The sequence below is a fragment of the Vulpes lagopus genome, chromosome 2 (assembly GCF_018345385.1).
Source record: "Vulpes lagopus strain Blue_001 chromosome 2, ASM1834538v1, whole genome shotgun sequence".
In the NCBI taxonomy this organism is placed as follows: Eukaryota; Metazoa; Chordata; class Mammalia; order Carnivora; family Canidae; genus Vulpes; species Vulpes lagopus.
The window spans coordinates 29217589-29245384 of NC_054825.1; the positions used below are offsets into that span (position 1 = coordinate 29217589).

General features: G+C 35.4%; 1 protein-coding gene and 1 pseudogene across 2 annotated transcripts in view; both read left to right on the plus strand.

Moving 5' to 3' along the window:
• HPSE2 (heparanase 2 (inactive)) overlaps positions 1-27796 on the plus strand; it is a 634074-nt gene that overhangs the window by 111713 nt on the left and 494565 nt on the right. The gene's annotated exons all lie outside the window — the stretch shown is intronic.
• LOC121484508 lies at positions 2476-3325 on the plus strand (annotated as a pseudogene).

A 27796-nucleotide genomic window follows, 5' to 3' on the forward strand; every position in this document is an offset into this window, starting at 1 on the left:
CATAAATTGAACAAAGCCATGCTCATTCATTTACGTACTGTCTATAGTTGTTTTTATGCTATAATGGTTGAGTTGAGTACTTGTGACATAACCTGCATGGTCCACAAGTCCTAAAATAGTTGCTAAGTTGCTATCCGGCCCTTTATAGAAAAGGTTTGAGAACACCAATAAAAATTAATTAAAAAAAAAAGGTTTGATTTATACTTCTGGTATAAAACAAAATAGGAGACCAAAAAAAAAAAAGTCAATTAAGGGCAGAAATGAGGATAGAAGATAGAGGCAGAATTGCTTTCCTGCTGCTTTTTATTCTTTCCCTTGCCCTCCTGTTCCCCAATAGGCTGTCTCTCTCCTTTTCTTGTATACTACTCCCCACTGCACCCCACCTCCTATTCACAAGCACATATATATTGTGAAAAAAGAAAACCAAAGGCTTTCATTTTTATGAGAGTTTGATTTGAGGTTACTCTTAATTTTTAAAATTATATTTTCCCTTATTGTTTTCAATCTGAAGTTTGGACCATCTGGGAAAGAAAACTGGGGACCTCAGTATGTAGGCTCTCCATTTGGCAACAGCTAAAAGTAGTGCTAAGACCAGTCAAAAGGAGTGAGACTGAAAATGAAGCTTTGTTGGACTGTGTTGGGAAATTTGGACCAGATCCGACAGTTGGAGCACCATTTTTGACCATCATGCTAGGAATCATGTTTTGTTCCATTGTACAGAAAACCTTTGGGGTTAAACTCCTACGATTCAGGTTGGTTTTTTTTGTGTGGGGGGGGGGATGGGGGGAGGAACAACAACATAAAACTAGGGGCTCAATTTGGAGGAGAAGCTGAAACTGATTCAAACAAGATTTCATTAACTAATTTAGGGAGCATTTGGAGCTGTTCTGAGCTGTACAATTACTTCTTTTCTCATCTCTACTGGCACTCTGAGAATCAGATCACCTGGGGAAAGCAGATTTAAAAAATTCCAGATGGTGTATGCGATACTCCAGCTGTGGAGAATCTCTCCCAGTCAGGCAATCTGCCTTTCTGCCGGAACCCTCTAAAACTGTGCTGCCCATTTGTCATGCTTCTCCAATTGCAGCCTTCTGGATAGCTTCTTTTTGCCTTGTCTGACTCTTCCTTTCCAGTTTTTATCATCCCCCTCCATGAGCTAATGTAGTAACATCTCTTCATTGGCTATAAATCCATAGAGGAACCCGATGTAAAATATGGTTTTGTGAAGGATAATTGGAAAACATCTGTTTTTTTACCCATAAGATTCAGTGTTCACTTGTCTCATATGACGACGTGACTGCTTGTGCATGTGTGAAAAAGAAAAGAAACAGGAAGATGGGAGGGAAAGGCTAGCATGAGGGTGAGCAAGAAAGAATTCATGCATTTGCTTTTGTAGCCAGCTGGACAAAAAAAGTTCATCTCCATGTCATCTTGATTAGAATCCTGGGTTAATGTTGGGAAAGGTCAGTCTCGTTGACTTGAATGACCTTGATGAGGCTACCGAAGAAGCGATTGCTTTTGGGTTGGTCCTGACTATTGTTTTGATAAGTTTTGTCTGGAGTTATTCCTAGCTTATGGTGACAAGGCCTGAAAGCTTACGGACAACTTTTGGTCTTTAGAACATTCAGATGGGTTTTCCTTAGAAGTTCAACACTGTGGGGAGGTGAAGGGAAGAAGCAGATAACAGATGACACTTCATGATTGTTCTTCTATCTTTTCGTAGTGGATATGCCTCACCTAATCTGTAGAATACTAAGTGGGCAAACTTTGGAATATTTAATTTTAGCTGTATTAGAATTGGATTCACATAAAGCTTATGGGTCATTGAGTTTTATTTTACTTGATACTTGGTACATTTTGAAATCTGGATGGAAAATTATATAAATCAGCAGGAATTAAATTTTTTATATTGTCACTTGAACAATTGAGTAAAATTTATATATTATAAAATGCAAAGATCTGAAGTGTATAATTTGATTGCTTTTGATAAAAGTATGCACCTATGTAACTATCACCTTAAACAGGATTTAGAACATTTCTATCATCCATAAAGTCTGCTGTCCCTCTCTAGTCCATCCACATTTTACAAGGTAACTGCTATTCTGATTTCTGTCACCAGAAGTTCTTAAACTTCTTATATACTGTTTTATGTCTAGATTTTTAAGCTTAGCATAATGTTTTCAATAATCATCTTTGTTTTATTTTTTCTTAAGATTTATTTATTTATTTATTTATTTATTTATTTATTTATTTATTTATAACACATGAGCAGGGAGAGGGGTAGAGGGAGAGAGAATTCCAAACAGACTCCACGCTGAGTGCAGAACCCAACATGAGGCCCAATAGCATGACCCTGACATCACAACCTGAGCTGAAGGCTGATTTAGCTACCCAGGAATCCCCAAAATACTCACCTTTGTTGTGTGTATCAGTAGTTCATTTAGATTTTTTTTTTACTCTTTCCCATCTTACAAAATGGCAGATGAAAGAGCTGAGAATGCAGATGGTAAGGAGAAGAAACTTAAAGCCAAGAAAGCTGATGCTGGAGGCCAGATTAAGAATGGTAATCTCAAGGCTGAAATACCAAAGAAGGGGAAGCCCCACTGAAGCCAAAACTCTGACCTAGTCAGAGGAATTGGCACACATTCCCAATCAGCTATGTATTCCAAAAAGGTAACGTACATGAGGAAGTATTCAGCAGCTAAATCCAGGGTTGAAAAGAGAAAGAAGAAGGTATATATTTATACCAAAATCAGTTGGTCGTGACAGGAATGGTGATATCGAATTGGTTTAATTTCACAAATTGCCTACATATTATCCTACTGAAGATGTGACTTGAAAGCTATTGAGCCACAGCAAAAACCTTTTAGTCGGCATGTGAAAAAACTAGGAGCTAGCATCTCTCCTGGTATCATTTTGATCATCCTCACTGGGCACCACAGAGGCAAGAGAGTAGTTTTCCTGAAGCAATTGAGCAGTGGCTTGCTACTTGTGATTGGATCTCTGGCCCTCAGTCAAATTCCTCTGCATAGAACACACCAGAAATTTGTTATTGCCAACTCCATAAAAATTGACATCAGTAGTGCAAAATCCCAAAACATCTCACTGATGCTTACTTCAAGAAGAAGAAGCTGAATAAACCCAGACATAGGAAGGTGAGATTTTTGACACAGTGAAGGAGAAATACTAGAACAGTGCAAGGCTGATCAGAAAACTGTGGACTCACAAAATCTGCCAAATCAAAGCTGTTTCTCAGCTTCAGAGCTATCTCTGGTTTGTGTTTTCTCTCATAAATGGACTTTATCCTCATAAATTGGTGTTATAAATCTCTTGCAAAGAACTTAATTAGACAACTGATCCATTTTGAAAAATAAATAATAAATAAATAAAAATTAAAAAAATCTGAATTGTTTTCCAATGTATGACGATCTATATTTATGCTTTCTCCTGTTAGTGAACTTCTAACTCTTACTCGGTTTTATAAACTCTGTTCTACAGAGCAGAAAGTTTTAATTATGGTAAGTCCAATTTATCAAAATTTTCTTTTATGTTTAATGTTCTTGGTGTTCTATCTAAGAAATTCTTGTCAACTGTCAAGCCCACAAAAATTTTCTTTCATCTTTTCTTCTAGATATTTTATAATTTTGCTTTTATACTGAAGTCTGTGATCCACTTCACATTAATTAATTGTGTCAGGGGGAGATTAATATTCATTTTTTTCCATATTTTTATCCATTTATCCTGGCAGCATTTATTAAAAACACTGTCTTTTCCTCTTACAGTTGAGGATTGGATTATTTGGCTGTAAATTTCTTTTTTTGTAATGTCCTTGTCAGATTTTGGTATCAGGATTAAGCTGGCTTATAAAATAAAGTGGAAACATTCTTTTCTCTTACATTTTCTGAAATTGTTAACGTAACATGATATTAAGTCTTCTTTAAAGGTTGATAGAACTTTCCAGGGAACTCAGAGGAGCATGGAGTTTTATTCATGCAAAATTCTTATTATAGTCTCTTTGATACATATAGGGCTATTCAGATTTTGTGTTTCTTCATAAAATTATGTCTTTTTAAAATAAGAATTGCCCATTTTATTCAAGTTGTTGAATTTATTGTCATGAAGTTGTTTGTAATATTACATTATTATCCTTTTAATGTCTGTGGGATCTGTAGTGATGCTTCTCTTTTATTCCTGATATTGTTAATTTGTGATTTTCATGTTCTAATTATTATTGCTAGGTGTTTATTAATTTAATTAATCCTTTAAAAGAAAAAAATGTTGGCTTTGTTGATTTTTTTCTATTTGCTGATTTCTTTTTTTATTATTATCATTTTTATTTGCTGATTTCTAATCTGATCTTTATTATTCCTTTCTTATGACTTACTTTGGATTTAATTTGCTCTTCTTTCTGTGGCTTCTTTTCTTTTTAAAAGAGTTTTAAAATTTATTTGAGAGAGTGAGAGCATGCACAAGTGGGCAAAGGGCAGAGAGAGAAGGAGAAGGGCTCCCTTCTCATCAGGGCTCCATCCCAGGACCCTGGGATCATGACCTGAGCAGAAGGCAGTGGCTTAACCAACTGAGCCACCCAGATGCTCCCTTTCTCCAGATTCTTAACGTGGAAATTTAGATAATTGATAGTAAATCTTGCTATTTTCTCTAATGTGTGAATTTAAAACTAAATTCCTCCTTTAAACATTATTTGGTCTGTGTTCCACAAATTTTGGTAAGTTATTAATTTTTAGTTTGAAGTATTTTCTAATTTCTCCTGTGATTTTTTTCCTTGACTATGAGCTATTTAGAAAAGATTTAGTTCCCAGATACAAGGAGATTTTCTAGCTATCTCATTATTTTTTATTTGTAATTTAATTTAGTTTTTGCATATTTGTGGAAAGTTCAAGATGTTTCTCAAACTCCTCTAGCTTGTCAGGACTTAACTTTCAGACTCCATTTCCCTTCTGGATCTTATTAAAACTTGGCTTCATACTTTATTAGGGTGAATCTAGAGTACGTCTTAAACGAAAGTTTCATTGTTATTCCTATAGTGTGGCCTTCTGCTGTCTCAACCAAATGCCAACAATGTTATTACAGTATTAACAGGATCTCTCCACTCTGAAGGGGCCAGGAACTGTGCTTTTTTTCCTCCCTCACAGTACTTGTTCCCTAATATCTCTATTTCCCTCTCAACTCTATTTTAACTGCTATCTGGTAAACTTTCATGGTCTCATTCTGAGCCTCATCCTCATCCTCAGTTGGGATTTGTACAGGCCTTCCCAATGGGGCCTTCTCTGCACAGCCACTTTTTCTCTGTTACCGTGTATCATAGATTACAGCTACTTCAACCAACCCAAACTGATTTCTGCCTCTTCATACTAATTGGATCACCTAGAGCAGCTCAGGCTCTAGCTCTCTGCATTACAGTTGGAAAATTATATCTATTTAGAGAACTGGGTGATCATGGGCTCACTTCAAGAGCTTCCTTTCACTCAAGAGTTACAGTCATGTGCTGTCTGTTGTTCTCTGCCTGAAAAAGTTGCCTCAGTTTTTTTTTTTTTCAGATTTATAGTTTATTTCAGGAGGGCTGATACAGTAACACTTATTTCAACATAGTTGGAAGTGGAATTCTATCATTTTGCTATTTGCTTTCTATTTGTCCTGCCTTTTTCCCTCTTCCTATTTTTTTTTCTCTCCTGTTTTCTTTTAGGTTAATCACATTTTTATGTTTTGTTTTAATTATTTTAATGACTTTATAACTATAATTTTTGTATTATTTTTAATTAGTTGTACTAAATATTGCAGTATTGATCTTTAACTTAAGTTCTACATAGAGTTAATGTAGTACTAATTTCAATAAAACTTGTATAACTAGTTTCAATAAAACTGTGATCCCACTTAGACTCCCCATCCTTTGCGATATTGTTTTATGTATTCTGTATCTATGTATATTTTAATCCCATAAATACAATATTATATTTTTATTAAATAATAAGCTGTTTTTTAATTGTGTAAAAAACATACAAAATTTACCATCTTAGTTATTTTTAAGTGTATACTTAAGTAGTGTTAAATATATACTGTCAGTTGTTTTTTCAAGAAATGAGTAGAACATGCAAAATATCCACATATTTACCATGCCCAGTCTCCCCACCCCCCCTTTTTTTATGATAGTCACACACACACACACACACACACACACACACACACACAGAGGCAGAGACATAGGCAGAGGGAGAAGCAGGCTCCATGCACTGGGAGCCCGACGTGGGATTTGATCCCAGGTCTCCAGGATCACGCCCTGGGCCAAAGGCAGGTGCTAAACTGCTGCGCCACCCAGGGATCCCCCCACCCCCTTTTTTTTAAAGAGGGAGGGAGTTGGGGAGGGCAGAGGGAGAGAAATAATCTTAAGTAGAGTCCATGCCTAGTGTAGAACCTGATGTGGGCTCCATCTTACAACCCTGAGATCATGACCTGAGTTGAAATCAAGAGTTGGATGCTTAATTGACTGAGCCAGGTGTCCCTTGTGTCCCCTTTATTTCTCCTTGTATGTGTGAAGTTCCATTTCATGTAGTTTCTCTTCAGCCAAGGAACTTTTCAACTTTGTGAGTTTTGGGAGGATGGCTCCAGTCTTTTCTTAAGCCTATATATTGAAATTTTTATTTCAGATATTACAGTTTTCATTTCTAGAGTTTTCATTTGGTTCTTTTGCATAGTTTCTATTTTTCTGCTTAGATGTTCCATCTTCTTATTCATTATGATCATCTTTTCCTTTAGAAGTTGATTAAATTTATGATAGCAGCTTTAAAGAACTCCTCTGGAAACAGTATGGAGTTTCCCCAAAAAATTAAAAATAGAATTACCATGTAATCCAGTAACTCTGCTACTGGTTATTTACCCAAAGAAGATAAAAACACTAACTTGAAAAGATATATGCACCTGTGTTTATTGCAGCATCATTTATAATAACCAAGATATGTAAGTTACCCAAGTGCCCCTGGATAGATGAATGGATTAAGAAGATGTGGTGTGTGTGTGTGTATCTATCTATCTATCTATCTATCTATCTATCTATCTATCTAATCTTGCCATTTGCAACAACATGGATAGATCTAAAGGATATAATGCTAAGTGAAGTAAGTCAGAGAAAGACAAATACCATATGATTTCACTCATATGTGGAATTTAAGAAAACCAAACCTAGAAAAAGAGTGACAAAAAAATGGATTCTTGGGGCACCTGGTTGCTCAATAAGTTAAGCATCTGCTTTTGGCTCAGGTCATGATCTCAGGGTCCTGGGACTGAGCCCTACATTGGGCTCTCTCTGCTTAACAAGAGGTGAGTATGCTTCTCCCTTTCCTTCTCCCCCTCACCTCCCACCCCCAGCTCATGCTTTCTCTCTCTCTCTCAATTAAATAAATAAAATCTTTTTTAAAAATGGACTCTTGGGATGCCGGGTGGCTCAGCAGTTGGGTGCCTGCCTTCGGCCCAGGTCGTGATCCTGGGATCCGGGATGGAGTTCCACATTGGGCTTCCTGCAAGGAATCTGCTTCTCCCTCTGCCTCTGCTTCTGCCTCTCTCTCTCTGTGTCTCTTATGAATAAATAAATGAATCTTTTAAAAAATGGACTCTTAAATATAGAGAACAGATTGTTTGTTGCCAGAGAGGAGATGGGTGGGGGAATGGGTGAAATAAGTGAAGGGGATGGGATTAAAAATACATTTATCCTATGAGCACTGAGTAATGTACAGAATTGTTGAATAATTATATTGTACACCTGAAACTAATATAACATGTATGTTAATTATACTGGAATTTAAAAATAAATAAAATTTAGAAAGTAGTTATCTGATAATTCCAACATCTGCATTATTTTGGAGTTTCTATTAACTGCTTTTTCTTTTAACTGTGGGTCACATTTTCTATTTCCGTGTGTAGTAAGTTTTTAATTCTATCTGGACATTATGTTTGATACTGTAGAGAATCTGGAGTTTATTCTCTTTATCTGAAGAGTGCTTTTTTTTGTTAAATTCAAGTAGACAGTTCATTTATTGGTTGGTCATCTTAAACTAATATAGGTTTCATTTTACATTTTGATAGAGCAGATCTGTTTTAGTTTTTCTTTTAGTCTTAGGATGAGACATAGTCTACTCCTTGGCATTACTCCTCTCTGCAATTTTACTGGAGAGCCCAGATATTTATCAAGCCTCTTTAATTTGGCATAATTCAAACTCAAAACACTCTTTCCCTGCATTGGGCAGCAGCTGAAATCTTTGCTCAGCCTTTTCAACTTTCCAGCTATTGCCTTCCAACAGTCTTTTTGGAGTGTCACAGTTCTGTGGTCAGTTTATACTTAGATTTTATACCTAGATTATAATTTTTGTATTCAAATTTATTCAGAGTTTTGGGAGCTCCCTCTTCTGTGTCTTTTCCTTTTTTGGATTTCCTATCTCAATTTCCAGCCTCCTTGCCAGCTCTAACCTTGTGCTCTGAGAGTTTCTGCACCATTCTGTACAGACTAGGGAATGCCCTAAATAGATTATTGGGTAAATTATTGTATATGGCTCTTTCATTTTCTATGGACTGAATCAATGTTGCATGAAAAATAAGAAGAATGTTTTTTAAAAAAAAAACAAAAAACAGGGATCCCTGGGTGGCTCAGCGGTTTAGCGCCTGCCTTTGGCCCAGGGCGCGATCCTGGAGTCCCAGGATCGAGTCCCACGTTGGGCTCCTTGCATGGAGCCTGCTTCTCCCTCCTCCTGTGTCTCTGCCTCTCTCTCTCTCCATGTCTATCATAAATAAATAAATCTTTAAAAAAATAAAAAAAGTTTTAAAAAAAAGTTGTGACAATAGATGCTTTGTCATGTTGGAAAGCTTAGGTGCCTCTTCTGTGACTGGCCTGGGAAATGATTGGCAAGGATAGAATGACACACTGTATTTCACTAGTAGCCAAATTAGGACCTTTTACTACAGATCACTGAGCAACCTGTATCACTATGTTATTGTTGTTGTTGTTGTTGTTGTTGTTTTTAACAGGTTTCTCATGAAGAATATGTGCATTTATCCTTTCTGTTTGGTTGTAGTAAATGGGGAATGATAATTTTCTGATGAGCAGCCCAGATAAGTGTCTTTGTGAAACCTCATATACCTTGTGAAATAAAATTTATATGTCTTCTTTCTGATTTGTACTATTCATGGGAAAGGGTACTTCTGGTATGTTAAGCCAGCATATTCTGTTTTCTTCTTTCTGATTATGGTATTCCTTTACCATCCCACTTCTCCTTTGGAGAACCCTAATGTCATTTATGTGGGGCATACAATCTTTATAATTGTATTCTTTGCCTATCTTTCTGATCCACAACCCCATCTTTCTCACCTTAGGGGTAGAAATGTGGTGCCAAATTACCACAATAATTAGTTCAAGTATAGGCCAGAATAAGACCAAATAAAATTTTCCTCAGGATATTTCTCTTCAGCTTAGACCCTGAGCTTCTAAGGCAAGAACTATGTTTTTGCTCAACATTGCACCCTCTGTACCAGGCACAGATCTGGAAAAATGTGAATGAATATTGAACAGAATGAGTGGCCCTTGGCAGAATCACGCATTGATTGACTTTGGCGTTCCAAGATTGGATTCTTCTTTTTAAACCTAGTAGCATCTATGAAATTTGAGTCAGAAATTGGCAAAGCTATTCATGAAATGGACCTGACCAACATATTGTTGGGGCATGACTGAAAGAAAGAAAATCCCAAAGAAAGTATTTTTGAGACTAGACCCTCATTTCCCCAGAGCAGTGTAATTTTGATTTTTGAAACAGGTGCATGCACATTTCCTTCAAGTCCTTGTCCCACTCTACTCCCAGGACCTCAAAGGAAGTTCTTTCACAAGAAATAATCTATTTCAAGTATATCAGTTCTCTATATTGAGTTTTAGAGAAGTACCATTAGCATCATTGAAATAACATTTGTGAATTAGGAGACCTGGAAGGTGTCACAGACTGGTTAGAGGGAGAATGATTTAGGAAGTGGGAACAATGGTACCTGGTTAAGATGTATTTGTTACTTTTACAACCATCTCCATTTTCCTTTTCTTTCTGCTATTTTCAGGTACTCAGTGATCTCAGAGTTACAGCTTTCTTGGTAGGGATTTTGGAGAAATATCATTACTATACTATAGGTTAGATAAGAATAGGCTTTTTTGAAAATCTGGAAATTTAATTACCTTACATATCATTGTTTCATTGTGGAATTATTATTAAATTCTAAACATTCAACCTATACATGGATATTTATAAAATGACTGCTTGTAAGTTGGAGTGGTTCATTGTCAATAAATTTAGACTCAACAAATGGTTAAGTGCTTAAAGTAGCCACTGTATTAGGGGCTTTAGGTGTGTTATCTGGCATAATCATAAAATCCTGGGTGCATGTGTCATCCTTATTTTATGGAAAGGGATTTAAACAACAATTATTTTTTTTAATTTTTTATTTATTTATGATAGTCAGAGAGAGAGAGAGAGAGAGAGAGGCAGAGACATAGGCAGAGGGAGAAGCAGGCTCCATGCACCGGGAGCCCGACGTGGGACTCGATCCTGGGTCTCCAGGATCGCGCCCCGGGCCAAAGGCAGGCGCTAAACCGCTGCGCCACCCAGGGATCCCTAAACAACAATTAGAATTAAAAATAAACATTGTGACTTTTGACTTCTGGTCTGGCATATAAGGAGCTTGGACATCTCTACTCCATCATAACAAGAAATAAAAAGCTGAAGAAATGAAAAAACCAACTCTTCTTAGATTCATAAGAGAAATGAGGTTACAGGGCAAGCCCTTATGCTTTATTCTTTATGGATCATCTAATTTGGAATACACTCAAGTTTAACTCAAAGAAATATGAGGTCCAAAAATGAGTAACAGTGTAAACGTTGCTTGGTCAGAAGACACCTAAAGCAAACCTTTTAACAAATGCCAGAACACTAAATAGCTTATTTAGCTTATTCACAATCAAAATTTCAATGATTCTAGAAAAATATAACTCAAAATCCATTAATGTTCTTGTCCCTGAGTAAGACTCAGAGCTCTCTCTCTCTCTCTCTCTCTTAGAAATGGATTGCCAGCCTCCCAGTAGAATATAAAGCTCCCATCACCTTCTGTTTTCCATCTTACTTTAAATCTTACTTCACAGATTTTGTTAAGGGTCAATTTGACATCCATTTCTTTTTTTTTTTTAATTTTTATTTATTTATGATAGTCACAGAGAGAGAGAGAGAGAGAGAGAGAGGCAGAGACACAGGCAGAGGGAGAAGCAGGCTCCATGCACCGGGAGCCCGATGTGGGACTCGATCCCGGGTCTCCAGGATCGTGCCCTGGGCCAAAGGCAGGCGCCAAACCACTGCGCCACTCAGGGATCCCATTGACATCCATTTCTTAAATCAGATTTGATAGTGCTCTTTATGAGTCTTCAAAGCACAATCTGGAAGAAAGGCTACTAATTCAAGTTTGAAAAATGTACCCCCTGAATGATCTCAGAAGTGTTTGGCAACAACTGCATTATTAGACAAAACTGAAATAATCATGAAGCTGAGAAAGAGCTTATTTTATGTATGGTTGGGTAGAAAGCTAAATAATTCTACATATTCTAACATTGGTTGGTGTCCTGACCTTTGTAAACATTTAACCTGTAAAGACATTTGAGAAGCCTACGACTTACTCTGTCTGTCTTAAAAAAATGATAGATTTTATATTTGAATTTTTACAAATGGAGTCACAACTACCTGTATCTCCAAAGGAGCAGTTGTCTTACAAGGTACAGAACATGAGAAAATATTTTCTAGAGAGCTCTGGAAACTTTTAAGGTCTTAAAATTTGTGGAGAAAATGAAATTTTATGTTTTTAAATGAAGAATCTACATTATGATAGTGGGCTACATCTGTTTGGAAGCAGCCCTTTCCAGTTTTCACTTAGCATGCTGCTGCACGTATTTGCTTAATTCCTCACAGAAATGTGTCATCAAATAAGAAATTATCAAATTACCATTTAAAAATAAATAAGCAGTTGGCATTTTTAGGAGAATCATTTCCATGAAATTCCAGATCTTATGAACTAATGCTAAGCATTTTCAAACCAGTTGTTTCAAGGATTTGAAGAAAATTGATTACTATTAAATCTTGGCCAGATGACCAGTGATAGATTAAATAGTTTCCAAATTTTTGTTTTGGATCATCAGAGATGAAGTAAAATGGAGTATGTTTTGGGAAATGAGAAGTAGATCTAGGACAAGGAGTTCCCATCCCAAAAAGCTTGGTGTTTTGGAAGGCTCTCCTCAGAAATGGCAAGGAGAATATAGAATCCTACCAACAAGAATGTGGGGCACATAACCTACAAATGCCAATTGTAGGATTCTGCCTGATTCCTGACCATATTAATTCCCAAGTTATCTCTGGTCAACTAGCCTTTTGGGAATGAGTGACAATTTTTTTTCACTTTTTTTTTTAAGTTTTATTTATGAGAGAGACAGAGGAGGCAGAGACATAGGCGGAGGGAGAAGCAGGCTCCTCACAGGGAGCCCAATGTGGGACTCAATCCCCAGACCCTGGGATCACGCCCTGACTTGAAGGCAAATGCTCAACCACTGAGCCACCCAGGCGTCCCTGAGTGACAATATTTAAGGGAAGAGCCAAATATTTCAGGAAGTAGAGTTCTCAGCCTCTGATGAACCTTTGATGAGCCTCTCATAGTCTGATGGGGACTGGCCTATGGATTCTTGGAATTATATGGAGATTGAGCTATGCCTTTTACATTCCAATGTATGGAATTAGAGCAGCATGCTGAATTAGAAGTTTTTACTAAGGGATCAATGTACAATAAGTGTTACATACTAAAGCAGAGTAACAGTCCAAAGTGCAGAAGGATATACCTGGAAACTGGCCACATCATCTTAAAGACTCCTCATCTATTAGGAGGGTATTAAATTATGTATTGTTAGATAGTTGAGGAGGATTTTATTTTAGGATTTTATTTTATTTATTTTTTTTTTGAGGAGGATTTTAAAAAAGATTTTTATTTATTTGAGAAAGAAAGACAGCATGAGTGGGGTGAGGGCAGAGGGAGAGAGAATCTTGAGCAGACTCCCTGCTGAGCGCAGAGCCCGACACAGGGCTCAGTCTCGTGACCCATGAGATCATGACCTGAGCTGAAATCATGAGTTGGATCCTTAACTGACTAAGCCACTTAGGAGAATTTTTAAAGGAAGCTTTATTTGGAGAAAATGGTATTCTGAATCTTTTCCTGCATACCTGTCTCCCAGGAGTAGGGTGAGAGTGCTTCCATCTTCACCTAAGGTTAAGAGAGAGGGCTACCTGAGGCACTTGATATGGATTTCCTATCAGTGGTTTGGAAGAATGAAATGAACTCACTTCTTTCAAGGAAATCTAGAGGAAGAAAGAGATGGCCACCTTCTTTCATGGTGGGACATGGAGAATTGCTCCTGTTTTGGAATTGGCCTGCACTTCTCAGAGTATTTGGAGGGAAAAATTCATGAATGTATCTAGTGGGTCAGATGTGGTTATACCTACAAGGGCCAGTATGGGAGATGTCTTAGATCCAGGACAATAGAAGTTCATAGACAGGCAAACAGGCCTCAGCAAGGTGGACCCTACTGTTTCCATGGAGCCCAAGGAAGAAATAAATGACTGCCAGAATAGAGTACAATCATCCAAGTTGAGGGAAATAAATGTGACAGACTGCTAGCATTTGGGTGTGTGTGAGGTGCTTCAAAATATCTGTCATGGCACTCTCACCTTCAGAGAACATGATACCAAATTACAACAGTATCAATTAAATAAGAGTTTTATTGTTTTCCTCACCTTTCCTTACCCTTTTATGAAACTTTGAGCAGGAGATAGATATAATTTTGAATGAAATATAAAGGTTTGATAACCTGAGATTAGACATTTTGTGAACTTCGAGACTTATTGAGTCTTAAAGTTACTATAGAACATTTGCTACCTGAGAGTGAGAATTAAAAACCATGAAACTGCTCAAGTTTCTATCCAGGGCCATAGGAAATGCTTCCCCCACAAAATATATTTTAAAGGGATAATGAAGACAAAAGTAACTCTACTACCTGATGATCTCCTATGAGTCTGCTTGTTCAGTGTGTTGGTTTTATAAATGTTTTTTCACAGTTTGCAGATTATGGCACAGGATAAATTTAGAAGAGAATAGCATGATGGTTAAGAACATGAGTCTAGAATCGGACTAGTTCCAAGTCTTGGCTTTTCCATTTTTCAGTTATGTTACTTTGGATAACTTATTTAAATTATTTAGGATCAGATCCAGATTCCTTATTTGTAAAATGAGGATAATAGTGATAACTACCACAAAAGATTGTTAAGATTAGATGAGATAACGCAAGTAGAATGCACAGCTGGGTGCCTAGCTCAAAATGTTAGCTATATAATGGGTTTAGACTTTGAAGAGTTTAAATGGTAGGAACTTCTACTAGGTTTGTTTCCTGAGGCAAGGGAAACAAAAGCAAAAATAAACTGTTGTGACTTCATCAAAATAAAAAGCTTTGCACAGTAAAGAAACAAATCAACAAAACTAAAAGGCAACCTACAGAATGGGAGAAGATATTTTCAAATGACATATTAATAAAACTCACCCAAAATCCAAACAATCCAATTAAAAAATAGGCAGAAGACATGAATAGACTGTTCCCCAGAGAAAAAATACAGATGGCTAACAGATACATGAAAAGATGCTCAATATCACTCATCATCAGGGAAATTCAAATCAAAACTACAGTGAGACATCACCTCACATCAGTCAGAATGGCTAAAATTAACAACACAGAAAATAGCAGGTGTTGGCAAGCACGTGGGGGAAAGGAGAATGCTCTTACACTGTTGGTGGGAATGCAAACTGGTGCAGCTGCTCTGGAAAACAGTATGGAGGTTCCTCAATAAATTAAAAATAGAACTACCATAGCATCTAGAAATCACACTACTAGGTATTTACCCAAAGAATACAAAAATACTAACTCAAAGGGATACATGTAACCCAATGTTTATAGCAGCATTATGAACAATAGACAAACTATGGAAAGAGCCCAGATGTCCATCAGCTGATGAATGGCTAAAGAAAATGTCATACACACACACACACACACACACACACACACAGGAATATTACTCAGCCATCAAAAAGAATGAAATCTTGCCATTTGCAATGACGTTGATGGAACTAGGGACTATTATGCTAAGCAAAATAAGTCAGAGAAAGACAGATACCATTTAATTTCACTCATATGTGGAGTTTTAAAAATATTTTTCTTTATTTATTCATAGAGACACAGAGAGAGAGAGAGAGAGGCAGAGACACAGGCAGAGAGAGAGAGAGGCAGGCTCCATGCAGAGAGCCTGACATGGGACTCGATCGAGGGTCTCCAGGATCACACCCCGGGCTGCAGGCGGCGCTAAACCGCTGCGCCACATGTGGAATTTAAGAAACAAAACAAATGATCATAGGGAGAGAAAACGAGAGGAAAACCAAGAAATAGTCTCTTAACTATAGAGAACAAACTGATGGTTATCAGAGGGGAGGTGGGGGGGATGGGTGAAATAGGTGATGGGGATTAAGGAGTGCACTTGTTGTGATGAGTACTGGGTGTTGTATGTAAGTGTTGAATCACTAAGTAGTACACCTGAAACTAATATACTATATGTTAACTAACTGGAATTTAAGTAAAACCTTGAAAAAGAAAGAAAAAAAGTAGAATAACAATTTTTTTTTTTTTGCAGTAAGGGAATTTAGTCATATGGATTTTAAAGTAATAGCCAATTGTGAGCTATATTGGTTTTAATGTTTTTGTTGTTTAAAATACTGTCAAAATATTTTAAAATATAAATTATCAATAATTATTATTTGAGTTTATTAAAAAGTTTACTACTACAAACCATGCCAGAATAAAAATGCATGTATATGCTCATTTACTGAGAATAGATTTATTTCAGTAGTGTAGATTTCTCAAAGTGGGATGTCTAGGTCAAAGTTCTATGTATTTTAAAATTTCATAAAGTCAAATTATTAAGATATAATTTATGTGCAGTAAAAATGATTTTAACAAATGACTATAGAATACAGTAATGAAGCCACCACAACCATCAAGATAGAGATTTCTATCATCCTGAAAAGTTTTCTTATGCATACTCTTTGCAGTCAATCTCCCTCAGTTTTTAGTTGTCTCTCATCTGATATCTGTTCCTAAAGTTTTCCCTTTGCAAAATGTCCTATGAATGGAATTAGCTTCTTTCACTTAGCATAATACTTTTTGAGATTCATCCATCTTGTTGAATGTATTAGCATTTCATTCCTTTTTATTGCTGAGCAGTATTCTGTTACATGAATGTTCTACAATTTGTTTACCCATTCATCTGTTGATGCACATTTGGTTTGTTTCTAGTTTCTTGATGTCATGAGTAAAGTCACTAGAAATATTCGTTGTCAGATCTTTGTATGGACATTTCTGTTGTGTGAATACCTAGGAGGAGTAGAATTGCTTGCACATATAAGTGTATGTTTGACTTTTTAGGAAATTACCAAATTTTTCCAAAGTGACTACCATTTCACATTTTCCAAAGTGACTACCATTTCACATTTTCACTAGCAATGTATAAGAGTTCCAGTTTCTCCATATCATTGCCAACAGTATTGTCAGTCTCTAATTATTGACAATCTAATGGGTGTAAAGTGAGATCTCATTGTGGTAATTTATATTTCCCTAATGACTAATGATGCTGCACATATTTTCATGTGCTTATTAGCCATTTGTATATGGTGAAATGTCTATGCAGATCCTCTACTTGTTCTTTTCATTGTGCTTTTATCTTATTATAGAGTTGTGAGAGTTATATATATATATATATTCTGGATATAAGCCCTTTATCAGATAAGTGATTTTAAATTTAAAAAAAAATTTTTTTTAACTTTTTAAAATTTAAGTTAAAAATTTTTAAAAGATATCTTTTAAAGAATGTAAGTTTTTTATTTGATGAAACTCTTTTAATCATTTTTTTTTCTTTTGTGCTGGTATATGGGCTTATCTTTATTTCACCCTTCACATTTATAATGTAGTTTTGCTGGATATGAAATCTTTGGTTGATAGTTTTTCCCTCCAGCATTTTGAATATATCATTCTACGGCCTTCTGTCTTCCACTGTTTCTGATTAGAAGTCAGCTTTTAATGGTATTATTATTCTTCTGTAGGTGATGGATAGTTTTTCCCTTGATATTTTCAAAAATTTCTCTCTGCTTTTGTCTTCCAAAGTTGGATTATGATGTGTCTAAGTTGGGACATCTTTGAGTTTATCATACTTAAGAGTTCTTGACCTTTTTTTAAAAATATTTATATAAATGTGTTTCATCATCCTGGGCTATTTTCAGCTCTTCTTCAAATACTCTTTCTGTCTTATAGGTCTCTGAGGTTTTGCTCACTGTTTTTTCAGTTTTTCCCCTTCTCCTTCATATTGGGTCATTTCTAGTGGTCAGTCTTATAGTTCACTGATTCTTCTGCCATGTTCAATTTGCTGTTGAGCCTACTTAATGAATTTTTCATTCTAGTTACACTTTTCAACTTTAATATTTCCATTTAGTTTTTAAAATTTTCTGTTTCTTTCTTGAGATTTCCTGTTTGTTGAGTCATTATCCTCATATTTCCCTTGAACTTTCTGAATAAACTTCTTAAAAGTTTTTGAACATATTTTTTTAAAAAAGATTTTATTTATTTATTCATGAGAAACACAGAGAGAGACAGAGGCAGAGACACAGGCAGAGGGAGAAGCAAGCTCAATGTAGGGAGCCCAATGTGGGATCTTGATCCCTGGTCTCCAGGATCAGGCCCTGGGCTGAAGGTGGCACTAAACCGCTGAGACACCCGGGCTGCTCTGAACATATTTTTAACAATTGCTTTGAGGTCTTTGTCTACTAAGTCTAATGTCTAGACTCACCCCGAGTTAGTTTCTTTTATCTCCTTTCTTTTCCCTGAGTGTTTCTTTGCATGCTTTATAATATATTGTTGTTGTTGAAATCTGGGTATTTTTTGGTTTGAAAATGAGATTTTTTTTTTTAACTGAGGTATAATTAACATACAGTGTTAAGTTAGTTTCAGGTATACAACATAGTGATTCAACAGTTCTATATATTACTCAGTGCTCATCCAGATAAGTATACTCTTAATCTCTTTTATTCATTTCACCTATACCATCACCATATCTCCTCTGGCAACCACCAATATGCCCTCTGGATTTAAGAGTCTTTTTGTTTGTTTGTTTTTCTCTTTTTCCCCCCTCTTCATTTATTTATTTTTCTTAAATACCACATGTAAGTGAAATCATATGGTATTTGTCTTTCTCTGACTAGTTTATTTCACATAGTATTATGCCCTCTAGGTCCATCCATGTTATTGCAAATGCAAGATTTCATTCGTTTTTATGGCTGAGTAATATTCTATTGTGTATATTTATGTATACATTGTGTGTATATGTATATATACACACAAACAACATCTTTATCCATTTATCTAGTGGTGGGCACTTGTAAATAATGCTTGTAAATTAATGCTAAATGATTTTTTTAAAAAAAAATGATGCTGTTAACACCAATTAAAGCAAGTCTGTTGTTCATATCCAGTGCATGGGCTTCCAGTTTGTAACTTCTAGATTAGTTGATTTCTTTTCAAGTCTAACATCCTTTTATCCTTTTTGTAACATAGAAAAATAATTGAATGAATGAAGGTGGCAATTGGTAGAAGGTATTGAATTTATAATGTGATTTGTTTTTTTAAAAACTTTTATTGAGACCATTTTAGTGATTAATGGTATACAGATTGTTAAAAAGATAGTATGGAGAGGTCCTGGATATCCTTCATCTAGTTTCCCACATTAGCTACCTAATTTGTATAACCACAGTACAACATCAAAATCAGGAAATCAACATTGGTGTGAAGTATGTATAAAGTTCAGTGTCATTTTATCACATTGGTAGATTTGTGTAACTCACCATAATCAAGTTACATAACTATTTATTTACCACAAAGATCTTCTTGTGTCAGCCCTTTATAGTCATACCCCCAACATGTATGTACCACAGTTTGGTTAATTATCTCTTACAGCATATTTTGGTCATTTCCAGTTTGGAGCTATTTGTAACTAACATATGAACAATTGTGTGCAGATTTTTATGTGGATAGTTTTCATTCTGGGTTAAATGCTCATGAGTGTAATTGCTGTGTCGTATGGTGAGTGTATATTTAATTTTTAAAGAAACTGCCAAACAACTTTTCAGAGTGATGGTTCCATTTTACATTCTTACTTGTGATGTTTCTTTGCATTCTTGCCAGCATATAGGATTGTCACTATTTTCATTTTAGTTGTTCTAATATGTATGTAGTAATATCATCATGGTCCTAATTTCCATTTCTAATAGCAAGTGATGTTGGACATCTTTTCATGTGCTTATTTGCCATCCATATATCTTTTTGCCTTTTGTTCATTTTCAATTTGGATTGCTTGTTTATTTTACTGCTGAATTCCCTTGGAATGTCACCTTATATGGCAAAGGGGAATTTAGGTTTTAGATGGAATTAAGGTTGCTAGTCAGGTAATTAGTCTGAATTATCTGGGTGGACTCACTGTAATTACACAGATCCTTAAAAATGGAAGACCAAAGCAGAACAGTAAGTTGTGGTATGAGAAGGACTCAACCTGTTGTTTGCTTTAAAGGTGGAGGAAGGGAATCATGAGCCAAGGAATGTGAGTAGTCTCCAGAAACTGGAAAAGGCAAGGAAATGATTCTCTTCTAGAATCTTCAGAAAGAATTGCAGCCCTCCCAACACCTTTATTTTATTTTATTTTATTTTATTTTATTTTATTTTATTTTATTTTTAAAAGATTTTATTTATTTATTCATGATATATGAATATATATATATATGTATATATATATATAGAGAGAGAGAGAGAGAGAGAAAGAAAGAGAGAGAGAGAGAGAGAAAGAGAGACGGAGGGGGGGAGAGAGAGAGGGAAAGACACAGGCAGAGGGAGAAGCAGGCTCCATGCAGGGACCCCGACACGGAACTAGATCCCGGGTCTCCAAGATCCCACCCTGGGCCGAAGGTGGCACTAAACCGCTGAGCCAGTGGGGCTGCCCTCAACACCTTAATTTTAGCTCAATGAGACCCAGTGATACCCAATGATATGTAATATAATATATATAAGTAATATATTTGTATTGTTTAAGCTACTTAATTTGTGGTAATTTGTTACAGTAGCACTAGAAAAATTAAATTACATAATATGATTATGCTACATCAAAAAGTGTTTATCCACTATAGGACTTCCAAAAAACTTTTAAAAAGTAGAGGAATAAATAAATGTTAAAATAGATAAATATAAATTTGAAAGAGACGGGGGTGGGAGTGTGTGTATTCTGAGGTACTTAAATCAAGTCCTTAGGGTTCCATGATATTTACCTTAAATATTATTTATTTTCTTATTCAAGTGTAGTTTACAAACAATATTATGTTAATTTCAAGTGTTCAACATAATGATTCAACATTTATATATATGAAATGATCATGATAAATCTAGCTACCACCTGTCATCACACAAAGTTGTTGCATATTATTAACTATATTCTAGGTGCTGCATATTGTGTCCCCATGTTTTATTTATTTTATAACTGGCAAATTTGTACCTTTTAATCCATATCAACTAGAAGATTATTAATTATTAATGATTGAATAGTGGTGTATATTCCTGCTTTTGTAAACCCAGTTTCTTATGTGCCAATGTTTTTTTCTCTCTACTTCTTTTCTCAAGCAGTGGGTAAACAGAAGGGAGACCTCATGATCTCAAAAGAGAATAGGTTGAAGACATTTTCTAAACATTGCTCTATGTGCAAATATGTGTCTGTTGAATCTAGATACAACAGCTGTTTCTCACTTTCTTATGATGTGCTCCAAACATTCAGCAGTATCTATAAAAAACACCTTTAAAATGTCTTATTTATGAAGTGGCAAGTGGAGATTAAGATTATTGTGCTTATACTTGAGCCAGATATATGTGGTGTGATTGATGCAGACATTCAAACTAAGGCTAAAAGCCTAGGTTGATTCGTGCATATTCTGTGAATGTTGTGATTGCTCTCATACTTAATAAGGTAGTGGAAATCCCGGGAACAAAAATCACAGACTAATAGCTTGCCATATTTGAACTTCTGGCATTCTCCATAAGCCTAAAAAGTGCTCAGCCTATTCCCTTTTCATTGCTGATATGTCACATTTAACTTAGAGTTGGATCTATTAATTTAACTATAAACTGTTCATCCTTCTATTTGAGAACTTTCACAACCTTCCCTGTTTTGCATCTCCCAGGAGCACTCTATAAAAAAACAAAGTATTATAAAAATTATTGTCTTCTGATTCCTAAAACTAGTTGTATCTTTTCCTTTCTGTGCCTCACTCAGAATTCTCTCCTCTCCTTCCTCCATCCTAGACTACAGAAGTTTTAGGCATTTTTAAAATCCCAGTTCAAATGTATCTCCTTCCATGAAGTCTCTCTTATGTCTTGTGAATGTGAAGGAAGGAATTTGTCTGTCAGAGAGAGCTTAATTAACTTTTCTGTGTAGTATGGAAATTTGAGTATTTATAAACTCTTCAAGATAGGGACTTTCTGAATTATTTTTTCATTTCTTTAGGGTCTAGTGTAGAAATTTAGATTCTCAAGAGATACTGCATAAAGTTATATGAAATAACTGTTAGAGTAGAAAAACTAGGACAACTGACACGAGTCCACACACAGAGGAGATTCTTCACACTTTAAAACCAGCTTTTGGTGACATGGTATTAATGTTCATATGTGTGCCTTTTATTTTGTATTAATATATTTTTATTCCTAACACATTGGTTTCAAGTATTTGATATGGAAATTTCAAAGAAGTAGACTACTTAAGAGTAAGTAATATATTAGTCTCCTTGGGAATGTGACTTTAGAACAACAAGGGGGAAATTTTGACTATATATTGCTGAGCTCATCTCATAATTGAAGAACACCCAAGAAATTATTATTCTTTCTTAAACCTTGGGAGGCTAAGATGGGTAAGGAATGAAGATTCTTCCAGGGTTTCTTGTTCTATTACAGGCAAATTCCTTCTTGCTAAGCATTCTCATTTCTTCCTCAGCTGCTCACATTGAGCACAAACTAGCTTTCAAGGGAAACCAGATAGATCTTCTGCACATAACTCTCATTCCCTCATTTTCATTTATTCAAGAAGAGAGAATGAAAGGTCAGATTCAACTGTATTAATTAATAAAATGCTTATTCAACATAGGTGTGTGTCTTTATAGACCTAGAAGGGTGTCTACCTCATAAATCAGTGACTAAGACAAATTCCCTGCCCTTATAGAGCAATCATTGTAGTGGGGGCATTTTCCAGGTCATTAATCCACATTTTCTCATTGAAAGCCCATGCTTTCTTATCTTCCTATTTTTCCAAATCTTTGCTGATCTCAGCTACCATAATGTACTTACCTCTACCTCCCTTTGTGACTTCATCTTATTTTTGCTCTTATATAGTACTTGGGAATACATGTTATCTGGATGCCAACACTGTAACTTTAATTCACTGTCATTCTTGATCTTCATCTACAAATTACTGTTCTTCATGGTCAGAGCCTAGGGCTTGCTGTCAAAAGAGACTGGAAACCTCTGCTTCTGAGCAAGAAGGAGTAATGGGGACTAGATTTAACTTCCCACCTGAAACATCCTCAATACTGGGCAAAATAAAAGTTTTAAAAAGCATATCAGGCAACTCAGGACTGTGATCTCTGAGAAAGGGAAACAAATGAGATAAATTCTAGTTATGCCATTTTACTATTTGCAGAAAGTTTTTTTTTTTCAAACTTCAGAGGAAGCAGCAGGAAACCAAAGCTAAGTCCACTGGTTTTCCTGAGATGAGATTGAACTGGGAGTCCAGGAAGGCCAATTTTTTCAAACTTCAGAGGAAGCAGCAGGAAACCAAAGCTAAGTCCACTGGTTTTCCTGAGATGAGATTGAACTGGGAGTCCAGGAAGGCCAAGGTAGTTAGAATTCACATCTTTGCACAGAGACAGCCTCAGAGATATTCAGAGTCACCAGTGAGTTTTCAGCTGACTACTGACCAGCATATGTATGAATTGACACTGTCAAAGGCCAGAGAATGTCTACCCAAAAAGAAGCAGGAGGAGTAATCTATGGGGTTACTTATGTCTGATAATAGTTGATATTCTCACCAGCCATAGAGAAAAACTTCATAAATAATGGGCATTGGATAAGTTACTCAGAGGGTATTATCTCATTGATGGGGTAAAATCAGTGTTAGGTCAAAGATTGCTCTGGTTCTGCTTAACAAAATTGAAAAGCAGGCATCAAAAGAATCAAAATGGTTCCAAGAGGGAGGAACTCAGGGGAGTGACTGAATTGTTTACGTATATCAATGCTTGTCCCTAAGCTGGGCATGCATGAATCTGATCCTACACACAATATTAAAAACCTTGAGAACTGAATTAAGAGCTAGACCACTGATCCAGTATGATATTGGTCACTGTGGAACACAAATGAAGAATATATTGAAATTGCACCGTAAAGGCTTTGAGAATAGAATTCTCATTGAAATCCTAACACAAGGGGGCAGCTGAGTGGCTCAGTCCTAAGGTGTCTATCTTTGGCATAGGTCCGGATACTGGTGTCCTGGGATTGAGCCCCAAATTGGACTCCCTGCTCTGCAGGGAGTCTGCTTCTCCTTCTCCCTCTGCCTACCATTCCCCCTGCTTGTGCTCTCACTCTCTCTCCATCAAATAAATAAATAAAATCTGAGAGAGAAAGAAAGAAAGAAGAAAGAAAGAAAGAAGAAAGAAAGAAAGAAAGAAAGAAAGAAAGAAAGAAAGAAAGAAAGAAAGAAAGAAAAGACCCAAGGAGGACTGGTTTGAACTTGTGGCCTTGAACTCATTGGTTTGATTGTCTACTAAAACAAAAATACCAATGTTCTTCATAGGACTGAACAAGACCCAAAGTCTTATATCATACAATTCAAAATGCCCAGGATATATCAAAAGTTACATGGCGTTCAAATAACCAGGAAAATTTCAACTTGCTTTGGAAAAAATAGTAGATGCAGATGACAAGATGACACAGACATTGAAATTACCTAACAAAGACTCTTAGGTAGTAGTATAATAATATTACAAGTAAAGTTGGACACACAACAATTGGAAACAAATGGAAATGTAGATTGTTACGGTAAAGAAATAGAAGCTACAAAGCAGAAGGAAATGGAAATTTTAGAACTGAAAATATAATCAATGAAATAAAAAATGCATTGCAGTGGCTTAATAGCAAGGATAGATGACAGATGAATGTGTCAGTGAATGATAGCTCAAGAAATGAAGATAGATCAAAAGAAACTAATCTGAACAAGAGAGACAAAACATTGAAAAAAATAAACAGATCCTCAGGGATCTGAGGATCAATACCAAAATGTCTAACATTTGTTTCTTATGAGGCTCAGAGGGAAAGGAAGAGAAGTGCAGTACAGAAAAATATCTAAAGAAATAATGTCTGAAATGTATCAATTTTTTTGAAAGACATAATCCTGCCAATTCAAGAAGCTTAGAGAATTCTAAATAGTATAAATTCAAGGAACCTACACTGGACACATAATCTGCTGAAAACTAAAAGCAAAGAAAAAAATCTTCAAAACAGTCAGAGAAAAATGTATTTTTTATGGGATGTCTACAATTTAAATAATTACAGGTTTCTTACAGAAACCATGGTGGCCAGAAAGAAGTGGAACAGCATTTTTAAAAAAAGATTTTATTTTTAAGTAGTCTCTATAGTCAAAGTGGGGCTCAAACTCACAACCCTAAGATCAAGAGTCACATGGTCTTTCCACTGAGCCAGCCAGGCATTTTTAAAGTCCTGAAAGAAAAGAACTGCCAACTACAAATTTTGTGTCAAGTGAAAATATCCTTCAGAACTAAGGTGAAATAAAGATGTTCTCAGATGAACTAAAATAATCTCTTCTAAAAGAATTTCTAAAATATTTTCTTCAGGCAAAAGGAAATTTGAAAGATCAGAAATGAAGGAAGAGCAATAGAAATGGTAAATTTTATATTATGTGTATTTTACCACAATAAAAAAGTAAAAGGGTAGAAGTAGTTATATTGTGAAAACACTAATAAAAAGAAAGTTGGAGAAGTTACATTAGTATTACACAAAATAGACTTCAGAGAAAATTACCAAGGATAAAGAAAGATACTACATAATGATAAAAGGAGCAATTAAAAAAAAAAATAAAATAAAAGGAGCAATTTATCAAGAAATCATGATAATCCTAGATTTGTATACACCTAACAACAGAGCTTCAAAATACATGGAACAAAAAGTCACTATATAAATTATTTAGGTAAGTTACATTTAAAATTATTGTACTTATGTAAAATTATACGAAATGTAGAATAATTTATAAGCAACAGAAATCAAAATACTGGTTGCCTGGGTAAAATAAGGTAAGATTACCAAGGGGCACAAGGAAACTTTCAAGAATGATGGATATACTCATTATCTTGATTGTTGTGATAGTTTCCTATGTATATACATATTTTAAAATTTATCAAATTTTATACTTTAAATATATATTGTTTATTGTATATTCGGCTTTCATAAATCTGTATAAAAATTTAAAAGGAAAGACTGTAACAGATTTAATATTTCACATTCATCTTAGATTATAGACTCCAAATTTCTTCCTATTCCTACTCTTCTTCCCTACCAAATCTGCTGTGTACCTTTTTTGGATCTCTGGCCTCTTGGCGACTTCTTTGCTTTTGGATAGCCCCTTTCTGGCCACACATGAAGGAAAGTCAAAGTATTGAGGCAAGTTCTCAAATGTCTGACTTTACCATTCCAGCTGGAAATTATAATCTAATCTAAAGGCGGAGAGTATGAAAAGGACAAATATTTTAAAAATTTGTTTAAGATCTTGAATCTTGAAATCACAAAGCTACCAGTAATTTATAAGCTTGGTCTACTGGAAGTTAAACCAACACTGCTGCCTCCCCACCTACAAACAAACATGAAAAGATGCTCAATATCATTAATCATTAGGAAATGCAAATAAAATCACGAAAGAAATGCTACTTCATACTCACTAGGTGGGCATAATAATACTGTTCAAAATGGAAAATAACAAGTTTTGGCAAAGATGTGGAGATACTGGAATGCTTATACAATGCTAGAAAATTGTATACTTATGGTCTGAATGTGATATCTTTGAGATGTGATTTGTGGTTGGTTTTGTTTGATGTCATATGTGTAAGTAAGTGTAAGTAAGTAAGTAAGTGCTGCCACTAGGACATTGTAAATTTGTGAGTAATGTAAAACAGAGAGTCCAGACAAGTGTTATGACTCTAGAAGAATCCTAGGAAGGAAAAAGTCCGTAGAAGATTACACAATGGACTCTTGTACAACATGGGTTTGAATTATGCGAGCCCACTTATATACATGGATTTTTCTGATAAATACAGTACAGTACTGTAAATGTATTTTCTCTTCCTTATGATTTTAATAGCATTTTCTTTTTTCTGGCTTACTTTAATGTACGACTATAGTATATAGCAAATAAAATACAAAATATATGTTAATTGTTTATATTATTGGTAAGGCTTCTGGGTCAAGAGCAAGTGATTAATTAGTAGTTAAGTTTTGTGGGAACTTAACATATTTTTGACTGTGTAAGGCTAGACGGACGGTAGGTGCTCTTAATCTCCCAGGTGGTTCACAGGTCAACTGTAATTAATTGGAAGAATGACTTGTATTATTAATAACTAACATTTGTATTAATGTTCTGAATTTTGAAAAAGATTTTATACCAAATGCAGTCTCATTGATTCTTTACTATCTCAGTGATATAAGTGGCATTATCTTTTTTTCATGAGGGAGAGGACTACTTACATTTCAGTGCACTTAATGCTAACCTTCTGAATCTTTTGCTTGGTTAGAGATCACATCAATAGGAGATGATCCCTTTCCAACTGTGTCTTCTCCATTCTTCCTTGAAAGATAAGTTTCCTTCTAAGTCTTGCTTCTGGGATTGTAAAGCAATTGGAAAGTGTTAGTTTGAAGACTACTACTATTTCAGGGAGAAAACAATGCTGAAGCAAACACCTTGGGGCTCAGGGAGTTGGCCTTTTAGGATAGCATGTGTAGAGGTAATAGTCCAATGTGTGTCCATTATGATTTGTACTATGTAAGGTATAGTGAGAAAAAGGCTGCTAGGAAATGTGAACTTGCAGATATGGATGATTTGTTAGTGATCTTCACTCTATGTAAGCCTTGGATATGTTATTCTAAACTGATGTTTTCTCATCTATAAAATAGAGAAAATAGCATCTTTCTCAAAAGATTCTCTTGAGGATAAAAAAATTTATGCATTATGAATCACTTAATATCAGACCTGATGTGGAGCAAACAATTGATGCATATTATCTATTAATATTAATAAATCATTATGATGAAGACAAAGATTACATACTCTAGTAGTAGCAAATCTGTTAGAGAACACTTAGAAGTGGGGGGAAGATAGTCACAGAGAACACTTTTAGGTAGACAGAAAAGACTTGGAGAGAGAAAAGACTTACACAGGAAAATTTCCATGAATGGATATTAGGACCACCAGATGTGCAGGCTTATCTGAACTAAAGGATAGGTTTTGGA